Source organism: Podarcis liolepis, assembly GCF_965112155.1.
Source record: "Podarcis liolepis genome assembly, chromosome: 10".
Lineage (NCBI taxonomy): Eukaryota > Metazoa > Chordata > Lepidosauria > Squamata > Lacertidae > Podarcis > Podarcis liolepis.
Window position 1 is genome coordinate 20,575,027 of NC_139562.1, and position 12,637 is coordinate 20,587,663.

Genomic DNA, 12,637 nt, shown 5'->3' on the forward strand with positions numbered 1-12,637 from the left:
GACTTCTGTATATGCTTGCCCTTTGTTGTTAACTGCCTCAAGCCCTTGCGGTGGGGTAGGCAAGCAATTTAAAATAAATGAAATGATTGCTCTGTTGGAACACGAAGCCTGCCCGGGGTGAACATATCATCAAGGTTAAACCCGGTTTTGTTTATGCTGCAGTGTTGTTTGACATGGCAAAGCACCTGCTAGCCTTGCCCAATATGTGCTAAACGCTGTATGGTCCCATCGTTGGGGATTTGCAAAGCTGAAGCACAAAGAGTGATTGTTACCAAATAAGCTGTAGTCACACAGTTCTACCAATAGCCTTAGGAGGGTTGGTTACCATGGAATCCACCATCTGTTCGCTCCCCACTGGAATGTGATTATCCTTGCTGTGTTGGGAACTGGGAAAAGCAGGGGAGTGTGTGCTGCCTGCAATTATCTGCAATGGAGTGTGTTAATGGAAGGCTTGGATTAGTGTGCCGGAGAACGACACAAGAAGAGATGCTTAAAAAAAAATCGAAAGCATAAGCGATTTCTCACCAAGAGAAGCGAATTCAGTTCATAAAAGGTAAGCACTAAATGCACGGTGCTATTGTTTCATTGATGCCAATGTGGCTTATGATATTGATATTTATCAATGAGCTCTTATTGTCAGCCATTCTTTCTATAGATGCTGATCAGCAAGAGGGTGTGTGTGTGTGTGTGTGTGTGTGTTTGTTTCTGTATGGCGGAGCAAGAAAATGGGGGAGGGGGCAAGGCTCTATTGTCTTATTTTTCAGTGGCTTTATTTTATGGCTTTATTTTTTTTAAAGGAGAAAGTCTTAGCAGACCTCGCTTGAATTTGCTTTTAGATACTGTTACCCCATGTACATTACATTGCATTTCTGCAATAGCATTCTGAGGGACACGGTAGATAGGCATGCTGCGTTTCATTGAATAATGATATCAACATGATTGCTATTTAAAGATCTATGTCTTTTAGGTGTCTGCTAATTTCTATGGTACTGTTATGGAACAGAATAGATAATGTGGTTTTGGTGTGAGGTATTTGTGCAGATGATGCAGGAAATAGCAATGACTGGACAGGAGGGAGGCTCATTTCTCTTCAAACATCATGGACTCGCCCCATTAGACATTATTGTCTAGAGACTTTTTTTGAACAAGTTTTCAGGGGGTGTGTGCATGTAGGAAACAATGCGCTGTGTTTTAGTAAAAGCAAAAGCTGGGGCAACACGGGAAGGTGTCATTCATTTCCTAATGCTTTTTTAAGAAAAATGGTATGGTTGGTGATGGTTTTTATTACAATTATTTTTGGGTGTGTGGTTTATGTCAAATGCATGGTTAATGTTTTTGTGTACAAATAAGATATAGTCTTTGATTGAACAAGGGTACAAGCATTATTGTAACAAAAAAATACTAAGAGCAGCATTGCTTGTGTTAGGGTACCTGAACCCCTCTACCACTTTGGAGCTCATATGCTACAAATATCCATGGACTACAATATTTATTTTATATGTGAAGATGTAACCTTTTAATTAAGCTCTGCCTGTCTTTTAATTCAACCAATACATCTGTCTGTTCGTGTGCTTCACATGTTAGTAGGTCAGTGTCTGGGAGGAACAGGGAAATGGTTCATGAATCACCAGGCTGGGAAGCAGAAATGGGGGAGGTATCAGATGTTTCATCGTTAGATTTTTGTTTCATTTGCTAAAAAAGAGTATCTGCATTTCACAGTGGCAGCAAATCCTAGTCTTGTATGAAAGTGATGTGAGCCTGACTTAGTTTAGAGACAGCCCCCTTGATAGGCCCCCCCCCTTTCAATCTGTGGGTAGTCAAGGGTGGCCTTTTTCATAAAGCTCTCTGAGTAACAGCCACAGAAATCCTTCCCCAGAGAGGTTCAGCAGAGCCCAAGCTCAGGGGCAACACACAACATCTTCTAATGCAGTGAATACGTATGAGCAGGAGTTCTGAGTTTAGTTCTCATGGGATACGTTGGTTTTTAAGGTGCATTGCATTATATTTCACATTTTTATATGCAGCATTTTCTACTGAAATTGGGCCTCCCTCATTGCTGTGACCTCATGATGCACTTCCTTAAATTTCTGTCTGTTCCCAAATGCAGCAGGAGCTATCCTGATATGACTTGTGATCTTTGCTTCTCCCATCCAAACACCCATCACCATCTAATGGTCTATTGCTTTCTCAAAAGACTCTCACCTTCCTCCCTTGTCCATTCTATGCTTGGAACTGCCTCCAAGAACACCTGTGTGGCACCACTTCTTTCAGATTCTTAGCCCAGCTCACTTTTCCCATAAAACCTTTGCCACCAGCTCCTATATTCCCATATAACTTGACCTATAATTAATCTGAAGCACTGAACTGAAACAATCACATACTGCTTTCATGTTACTTTATCACCTCTGCTGTTTCTCCTGTGTTGAGTTTTTGACCTCCTTAGGCCTGGGACATGGCCTGTGGTTTTCTACAGAGCAACTGTGCACGTTGATAGGGCTATATTAAACAAATAATTCAATATGCTAGAAGTTATGGGTTTATGTAGTGGTATATGGCACACAAATGCATGTTGACTCAGAAGTAAATCCCTCAGTTACCCAGAAGTAAGCTGGAGAAGAGTTGTGGCTCTCAATGGCAGAGTATCTGCTTTGCACACAGAAGACCCCAGATTCAGTCCCTGGCATCTCCTGGTAGTGCTGGGCCCTGGGAAAGACTCTCTGGCCTGAAACCCTGAAGATGTTCTGTTCTGTGATAGCGTGTTGATTTCACATGTGATTGGTACCTAGCTAATTTGATTCTGGCATTTGTTTTTATGAAACTCTACCTGTACTGCCACATCTGCGGGGTTGTACACAAGGCAGCTGTAATTTGCACACTTGTGGTAGTCCCTTTTCTTGGTACCACTGTTACACAGATTGTGGTGATTGCGGTACAGAACCCATATGAAGATGCCCGTGCCCATTTAATGTAGGCTTTTCCTAGCTGATAACTTGGATGCATGATCTGCTTGCTCCAAATATTATCATGCTGAGCATCCAGCAAGAAACATGAGCCTAGGATGAGCAGGAATTAATGCTATGCCATCACTTTAAAAATCCAGTTGTTAAAAAGAAAAAGTCCTGGAGGTCTAACCTGTGTAGCTCAAAAGCCTGTATGCTGCATTCTGAAATGCAGTTGGTCCTAAGTTTTGCATTTTTCTAGCTTGATGAACTTTGTTCTAATGGAACTTATTTTCCAAGTGGGAATGTTTATACTTGTGTGATAGGTGGCCCAGCTGGTTGCTGTTTACCCTGACCATAGCCTTTACATGTGCCATTCAGGCGACTCACTTTAGGAAATTCATCTTTCCCTCTGGCGATTCGGAACAAGAGTCTTTATTAATGCTGTTCTACAAGATTACAAAAGACGTCAAAAATGAATCCTGATTTTCTTTCTATAGAAGCAGAAGCACTGTCCTATTTCTTTTGTCATATCAGACATGTGGACACACAACATAACATGCTTAATGTGTGTTTCTGCTCTCATATGGAAGGAGTAGTTGGTTGAAAGGAAGTCTGACATCGAGTAATTGAGTTTGACTAAATGTATAGAGTCAAAATGAATGGCAAATAAAACTGACCCAATTGTTTCCCAGAAACAGAGAAGGCTTTCTGCTTTTCCCTTTGACACATTATTCTGGAATGCTGTTGGGCATGACTTAGATTCATCTACTGCATTCAGGCTCTTGCCCTGCAGAATTTAATTTTTTTGTTACATTTTCAAGGTTTTAATTTAAAACATATTGCTAAAAGCTTGTGGGATTTTGTTTTCAAAGGAGCCTCTCTGACTCAAGGTTAAAGCTATTAGTCAGTTTGAAAAGGCATGACTTGAAGAAAGAAAGAAAGAAAGAAAGAAAGAAAGAAAGAAAGAAGACATGGGCCCTGCTTACAAACCATGCCTTCAACTTCTGAGCAGTGAGGGAGTGAGAACAGCATTCCATGTTGGAGGGGAAATGAGCTGACATGGTTTTTGCCATTTCTGGGCAAATCACTGAGATATAATATGATTTGTACTTTTGCAAGCTAAGGTAAAATTCTGATGTTTCTCCCCTTTCCTTCAATTCCTCGCAAATTGGGAATTGTGGTGACTTAGCACTAGTAGAAAGTGCTTACATTCAAGTTGGGGCAATGTGTTTTGCCTGCCCAAAACCTGTTCTCGTTTATGTACTTTCCACCTACTGCAGGGCCACCATTAGATGCATCCTATTTTCTTTTAGAAGTGTGAAAATGGTAAGATGATATTTTGCACAATCAGTGGCTAAACCAGGAAAAACCCCAATAAAATTGCCTGCAAAATGGTGAAGGAATCAGTTTTTCAGGGAGGTGTAATTTCCTATTTCTGGGTGTAGTTTTAAGGTGCCTCTCAAGCAGAGGTTTGACTCTGTATAAGGCAGCCTCCAATGTTCTGTAAAAGACTGCTTGTCTACTACAGAGCTTCCTCTGTAATGCAGAATTGAGGTAGGGACTACAGTATTCACACACTTGACCCAGAACATGATCCAAAATATTCAGGGAATTCATGCCACATGCAAAAAAGTTCCTTGGCACACAAGCTAATGTGGAAAAGGTTCCTAAAGGCAGAAATCTAGTGCTCCGCAGTTCTGTGTACAGTCATACCTTGGATCCCAAACACCTTGTGAGTTGAACGTTTTGGCTCCCGAATGCCGCAAACTCAGCATTGAGTGTTCCAGTTTGCAAGCTTTCTTTGGAATCTGACGTGGCTTCCATGGCTTCCGATTGGCTGCAGGAATTTCCTGCAGCCAATCAGAAGCCGCACCTTGGTTTCTGAACGCTTTGGAAGTTGACTGGACCTCTGGAACGGATTCCGTTCAACTTCTGAGGTACCACTGTACCTTGATATTGTATACACTTGAGTTTTCTTTGTTAGCTTAAGTTTTCTAGAGCTGCTTTGTTCCTGGGCAAATCAGTTCACAGCCAGCTTTAGAAATAAGCACTGCATATTTCTGTTTGTGGGGAAATTCAACCAATCCAGCAAAGTGATATATTAGTTGCTTCTGATTTCTTCACAGCTAGTTGTTTCAGTTATATTCTGCTGTTAGCCAGGATTTTGCTTTTTTGATCAGCATAATCACACATGACAGGATGAAGCTGCTGTTCACTCTGTGTTCCTTTTAAAAATAAATAGGGTCAGATTGTAAAAACTGAATTTCTTTCTTCTTCCTTTTGCCTTTGGCAATAAAATGTAACTATGCAACTAAGAATGAATTCGGCTTGGACCAGCTCCAGGTTTATGTGGACCCCAAATCAAGGCACAACAACCCTGAACTGGCCGTGTCCACATTCCCTTCCTGGTTTCAGTGGACCATTCAGCTATATTCACTCAAAAAGCCTTTGCTTCCACACAATCAAAGCACAGACAATCAAAGCAAGTTGTGCAGCATTCAGTAAAATAGGAGTAAGCAGGAAAGTGGTATTTCTCATCCTCCCTGTAATGACAGTGGGGTGAGGAAGTCTGATATGGATGCAGGCTTCTTATCCCCCTCTGAATGACTACCTCAATTAAGATGGGAATATATGGGGGGGATCCTTCCATTGGTCATTATTAAAGCCACAGTTTAATAGCCTGGATTAAATAAATAATCACTGGTCATATTTTCTTTACCAATTAATACCTGCGTTTTCAGTTTAGGTTTAGATTTTTAAAAGGATCCTCCCCCATGTTGGAAGCCGCTAATCTTGTCTGCCTGGATGCAGCTGGCTGTTACTAACAAAAAAATCAATGTTCTGTCCTCTAGAGTGCATCAAGTGACCTCTTCTGCTTGTTTCCTGTGCTGTGTCTTTAGTTTTTGTGTGTGCAATAAGAGTCTGTTTCATATTTCACAAAACAGGCCATGCTTCCACATGGTGCTAACAGAAAATATAATGTAATGGCCTTAGAATCCTAGCTGGAAGGGCTGTGTGAGCCTCATTTGCCATGCTAAGACAGGAATGTATTGTATCTGAAGGATGCTTCATATATTATGCCTCATATGGAGATCCATCCCACCCCCCAAGAAGGAAATTCTGCAGCACTTTTAGGAAGTGTTTCATTACTGAATTCTATAGGCTTTTCTTCCTATTGAATCTAAATATATATTGCATATTATCCCGTCCATGGATTTTCAGTGTTTCCAGGGAGTTGGGCAAAAAAAAATATGCACTCTCAACATTGGTTTAACTTTTGGGATGGGTGAATTCAAAGCTTTGAGTCGGGTAGGCTAACTATGAGGTGGCTTGGTTAACATCTGGTCAGCATCCCAGTGGCATTCCCTTTGAAAGTTGGGACAGGGGAACAGTGCTACATCATGACGTAGATTTCTTAGGACTATCCTTGTTAGCCATCTGTCCCTCACTTCGCAGCACATGCAGAAACCACCTTCTTGATCATTGGACCTACTATTGGTCTTGTCTGCTCAATCCGCCAGAGCCTGCCTTCTCATGAAGGGGAAGTCCCTATCTCACTGAGGGTTTAAGACTCATTGGCTACCCTCACCTGGTTTTGCCAGCTAGTGGAAGCCATTTTGCAGGATGTGGCTGCTGTCGCATGCTGACAGCTTCTAGGAGCCACAGGTGAGAGCTGAGTGGGGACCAAAGCCATTACCAACCTAGCAGATACTACATTGGTGAAGGTTGTACTACATCATGATATAGCCATGGTTCCTATGGGGCATTCTGTCCCAAATGAACACAGGTAGGCTGCTGAGGGCAGCTAACCTACCACCTGAAGCAGTGACAATTTGTTCCCTTTGGTAAAACGCCTTTGGCACCTCCTCCTTAAAATGTTAAGGCTACCTGCATCTGCAAACTCTTCTGTTTTCCTTACCACTTTATGGGGGACAGAAAGGTCCCACAAATGGATACGTGTGTGTGTGTAATATTCAACATGGCTTGACTTTAAACCTGTAGCTTATTCTAGTCTTTTATGTGAAAGCTATTATCTGCATATTGATCTGTTTTTCATGTCACTTGTCCAGATGATTTAATTCTATAATATGTGAGAACATGTTCACAGCAGTCAGATGCCAGTTTTTTGTTGTTGCTGGGGAAATGCAATGTTGCATCAGAATCTAACATTTCATTTGAACACGTCGGCCCAGGGCATGATGAAGGTGACCTCTCCCTACTTGTTGTCTCCAACAACTGGAAATGATATTTTTACCTCTATCTATTTCAAGTTATATTTTATTTATTATAGCTAACAAGTGGTTAGTGGAACAAAATATTGCAATCTGGACGGCTCTTGTTCAGTGTTCCAGCCCAACCGTGTTATCTTTAAGGATATTGCATTCCTTCCATTTAGCATTCTCAATCCTCATTAGGCTATGTTGGAGTTTCTCCTCGCCCTTAGGATTTTTAACTTACGGAATCATTTTGTCTATGTACAGATATACACAAGGAGAACTGAGTTCACATTCACTGTTACAAACTATAGGATAGCTCATTACCAATACATTCTGAATTTGTCTAGTCATCATATTTTTTATCAATTGCATACATTACTTACATGTAGTGTGAAGCAATATTTCCTTCTGTTTGACCTGAACCTAATCACAGTGTTTCTTTCTGTTGTTCATAATATAAGCCCAGCCTTCATCAAAATTGGCTGAAAAACAGGAAAGGAATCAACAGACAGTTTTCACAATGGAGGGAAGTAAATAGTGGGGTCCCTCAAGCTATCTGCATGTGGACCATTGCCGTACAACCTGTTCTTAAATTTACTAGTGTCAGGGGCAAGGTAACCCAGGTTGCAGATGACCTGAAAATAGTGTGCCGTCCCATACAGATTGTGAAGAGTTCCAAAATTATATTGCCAAAGTACATGATTAGGTGATGGGGTTTATGGATGAGGCTGTTTGTCCACTTGCCATTTGAAAAGCAGCCAGACTCAAATGGTTTGGAAATGTAAAAGCTCTTTAATGACAGTCAAGGAAAGATGGGGTACAAGTGGTATTGTCTTGGGGTTGCCCTGAGAGGGAGTGATGTTCACTGAGAGGGATGATGTCTACTGGTGGGTTGTCTCATTTTAGTATCTAGTGTTCTTGCTCAGCTGTTCTCCTTTAACAGAATTAGGGAGAACAAAGGGAAGAAATATCAAGTTATGACTTTACCTTATCTTATGACTTCAAATGCAAGCTCTTTCAGCTTTACTTGTCTTTTAGGAGGGACCTAGGAGTGCTAAGACCTCCTAGCAATAATGGTACGAGAGGTGCCACTGATTTTTCTGATGGTGGGCCTGAATGGGCCTGTCAGCTGTGGGTTCACCATTTAGAAGCGCTAAGGACGGGGGGGGGGGGGGGCTTCATCTCTGGCCCTGCAGATGTCATTGGATGCCAACTCCCATCAGCCCCAGCCAGCATGACCAGTTGCTGCAAATTATATGAGTTGTATTCCAGAAACACCTGGTGTGCCACAGGATAACCACTTGTTTTTCGTATATGATCTTTGATGGCCATTGAGTCACCATGAATTGCCTTTGAATTGTTTCACTGTCGGATTATTTTCTGTTTAATCTTGAAGACAATATCCTCTGCTTTTATCCAAAGGTTTTTTGCTTTGCCTCTGTCACAACCCTTGATCATATATTTTGATTGTGACCCTGAGGGGCATCGATAACTTGTAAGCTGCTTTGGGATCCTTGTTCGGCTGAAGAGTAGGACAGAAATGTTTTAAATACAGTGGTACCCCGCAAGACGAATGCCTCGCAAGACGGAAAACCCGCAAGACGAAAGGGTTTTCTGTTTTGGAGGCGCTTCGCAAGACGAATTTCCCTATGGGCTTGCTTCGCAAGACGAAAGCCCATAGGGAAATCTCCGGGGACCTGTTTTAAATGCTGGTGGTGGGGAGCAAAGCCTTTTTTCCCCCCCTCCGGCCTTCAGAAGAGGTCCAGGAAGGCCGGCGGGGACCGAAAGGCTTTGCTCCCCACTGCCAGCATTTTAAAAGCAGTCCGGCATAGCAGGGAAGCGCTTCCCGCTATCGCGGACGGCTTTTGAAGGCAGGCGGGGGGAGCAAAGACTTTCGCCCCCCGCCGGCCTTCAGAAGAGGTCCAGGACCTCTTCTGAAGGCCGGCGGGGGGCGAAAGTCTTTGCTCCCCCCTGCCTGCCTTCCCGGGAGAGCGGAGAAAGGCAGCGCCTTTCTCCGCTGTCACCGACGGCTTTTGAAGGCAGGCGGGGGGGGGAGACTTTCGCCCCCCGCCCGCCTTCAGAAGAGGTCCTGGACCTCTTCTGAAGGCTGGCGGGGGGCAAAAGTCTTTGTCCCCCCTGCCTGCCTTCCCAGGGGCTTTTAAATCGCCCCGGACAGCGGAGAAGTCCTCCGCTGTCCCGGGGTTTTTTAAAATGCTGGGGGTGGGAAGAAAAGCCCTTGTCCCCCCCCCCAGCCTTCAGAAGAGGTCGGGGACAGACTGTCCCCGGACCTGGTCTGAAGGCGGTTTCCCTAGGAACGCATTAATTGATTTTCAATGCATTCCTATGGGAAACCGTGCATCGCAAGACGAAAAACTCGCAAGACGAAGAGACTTGCGGAACGAATTAATTTCGTCTTGCGAGGCACCACTGTAAATAACAAATTTTGAGATTGATGGGAATTCAAGGAACTCTTTTGAGATAGACTTTTTATGCGAGGGGCATTTCATACAGTACAGAGACTTTTCTTGGCAAGCTGCCGATACGTTCCATGACAGGCTGGTGTTCCTCTTTCAGACGCATTGTGGCGGGAAGTTGGTATCTAGTTTGGACAGAGGCTTCTTTATCTTGGAAACTACTACAACATACATACAACATAAAAGTTTGAAAATTGTGGTCACAATGAGGCCTTCCCTATCCCTAGTGGGAGCCAGAAGATTTATCCAGGCCATCTGATAATAGAATCCACTATTCCTACATGGCCCTTGCGAGCAATGCTTTGCTGCTACTTACAGAAAGCCCTTTTTGTTTTGATCCGGAATAGAGCTGTTGCATATCTTGCAAGTCTGTTTTCCCTACAGACTGACCGCTTGTATGAAATAAGCATTGCTTTGCCCTCATTTGGTCTGAAAATGCTGGAGCCTTGCCATAAAACCCTCCATCTGCCTATATACAAATGCTTTTGTAAATGGAACTTGCTTTCTGCTGTACAGGCGACAGCCATTTTGCACGGTGTTTTTGTTCCCGATCTCCAAGTGCGTAGGCTGAGCACATATAAGCACATCCCACCCTGTTCCATCCCTGTTTTGCCTTCTTCCAGGTCCAAAAGGACCCACACATCAATTGGATGTGCCTAAAATGGTTGCCGCCTGTATGCTACAACTGTTTGCTAGTTAGGTTCTCTGTATTTCTTGACAACTCTTCTCTTCTGGACAAGTGTTCATATTTTTTGAGATTGGGTAGGGAGTCTGTACTGTACCTTACCCAGTGATAAAGGAAAAACTTATCCCCATTTATCTATATAGTGATGAACTGGAAGAAAAGTCCCAAGCACCTCTGACTTAAACTCGCCTAAACTTGCCAACCTTTGGTGGGTCAATAAATTCTATTCATCACAAGCTTTATCTAACCACTTCTGCTGAGAAGGAACTTCATTACACACCGTTTATTGACTAGTATAGTGTTTGCTGCCAATAACTAATAGTGAAAATATCAGAAACCATTATTCAGTTCTATGTGTGTATGTTTTCGTTTCCGAGGTGAGTTCTAAAGAAAAATTGCAAGACATTCCAGGGGCCACCCGGGCTCTGAGGGATTGAATCTGGAACCTGCTGCATGCAATGTTCTTCTGCTTCTTTTAATTAAAACTGGTGTTGCATCAGAGAAACCTAAAGAAATGTTAATGTGGAGAGCAATTTAAATGGAACACATAACCTTTAAAATGGAGAACTATTAAGCTCTTTGTTTCAGATTGTTTAAAAGATCTGTAGGATACCTTCCTCTTAAAAATAGGAGCTACACACACAGTGTGTGTGTGTGTGTGTGTGTGTGTGTGTGTGTGTGTGTGTGTATATATATATATATATATAAAATGCCCTTTAGATTGAGGCCTCAGTGATTCAGTGTTATTTTATCAAGTAAAATGGGATGCAGGTGGCACTGTGGTGTAAACCACTGAACCTTGGGCTTGCTGATCGGAAGGTCGGCGGTTCAAATCCCCTCAACGGGCTGAACTCCCATTGTTTGGTCCCAGCTCCTGCCAACCTAGCAGTTCGAAAGCATGTCAGATTGCAAATAGATAAATAGGTACCGCTCCAGCGGGAAGGTAAATGGCGTTTCTGTGTGCTGCTCTGGTTTCGCCAGAAGCGGCTTAGTCATGCTGGCCACATGACCCGGAAAAACTGTTGTTCACGACTGGACTTAACTGTCAGCGTCCTTTACCTTTAGGTAAAGGTAAAGGGACCCCTGACCATTAGGTCCAGTCTTGGCTGACTTTGGGGTTGCGGCGCTCAACTCGCTTTATTGGCTGAGGGAGCTGGTGTACAGCTTCCGGGTCATTTGGCCAGCATGATTGAGAAGGCGATTGGGCCGCATCTGGCCCCTGGGCCTTAGGTTGCCTACCCCTGGTGTAGTCGTTGAAAATTCCTCATAATAATGGGAGGGTGATACTTTGTTGTTGTAAATGGGAATTTGGCTTTGGGTTCTGCCACATTGAGCAGCCTTGGAAGCAGTTTGTAAACAAGGGCTCCGTGGTGGGGGTAGGGACACATGGGAAGAACTGAATCTGCATCCCACATACTCCATACTGTCTTCTCTACAAAGAAGCAAATACATTGATTCTTGAGCTTTTAAAATTCTGTTAATAGAAAGGAGTGTAGGAGTAACCACTGCACCAACACACCAATGGGCACAACAAAAATTATTGTAGTTTGATCACTGATCACCACATTGACATCTTTACAATAGGAATGTGTGAATTTACTATTACCATTTCAAAGTGGAGGGATCTGAGCTTTGCCTGCTAGGCGCTTGAACAGCTTTATTTCATTGACCTTGGTTAGTCTAAGCACTGCTAAGTACAAAATCAGTTGTAGACTTTTTGGATTAGATTAATGAGATGGTCAGCACTGTATCTCCCTTAATCTCTCATGTATCCCCTTATCTTTTTAATCATCCACGGATAAAGCGGTTGATCTCTTAACTTTCCTTTTAGAAAACTGAGGTTTCTAGGAATGATAGACCAAGCTTTTAATTGAGAGTGAAATGGTTTTCACATAAGCCTGTGCCATCTTTTATACTGAAGACTTTTATTTTCCCTAACTATGGCATGGGTTTGTAATAGCATATCTGAAATGTGTTTCATATGGTATGGCTGTGCCCCTTAATTTCACCTTGTTGCTTCAACCTAAAAATGCCAATATGTAGACTTTATTTTTATTTGAAAACGTTGGTCTTTGATTTCAAAATTACCCCATTGTTAGGCCCAGCCCACTTCTAGTGTCGACAAGTTTCAGGGATGTGTTTGCTTACCTGGGTTTAGTTTCCCTTGGAAGGACGTCTCTGGTAGCTTACGGTATTTTACAATATTTATTTGTAAATATAAAGTTTGAGTGCAAGGAAAAGGCATAGCTTAAACCAGAGGTCAACAACCTAAGGCCCATGGGTCGGAAGCAGCCCATGGAGGTCGTTTGACCGGCCCAA

At 42.9% G+C, this 12,637-nt stretch overlaps 1 protein-coding gene across 10 annotated transcripts in view; it reads left to right on the forward strand.

The window, feature by feature from the left end:
* Positions 1–12,637, forward strand: part of FGD4 (FYVE, RhoGEF and PH domain containing 4) — a 104,025-nt gene that overhangs the window by 37,813 nt on the left and 53,575 nt on the right. For 2 of the 10 annotated variants that reach the window (XM_083461961.1, XM_083461962.1), the window contains exon 1: positions 347–553. The exons of 6 other annotated variants lie outside the window; for them this stretch is intronic. The gene's annotated coding sequence lies outside the window, so the exon portion shown is untranslated. Of the gene's footprint in view, positions 1–346; positions 554–12,637 lie in introns of those variants that run through there. 2 more of the 10 variants (XM_083461964.1, XM_083461957.1) reach the window with 1 other exon arrangement.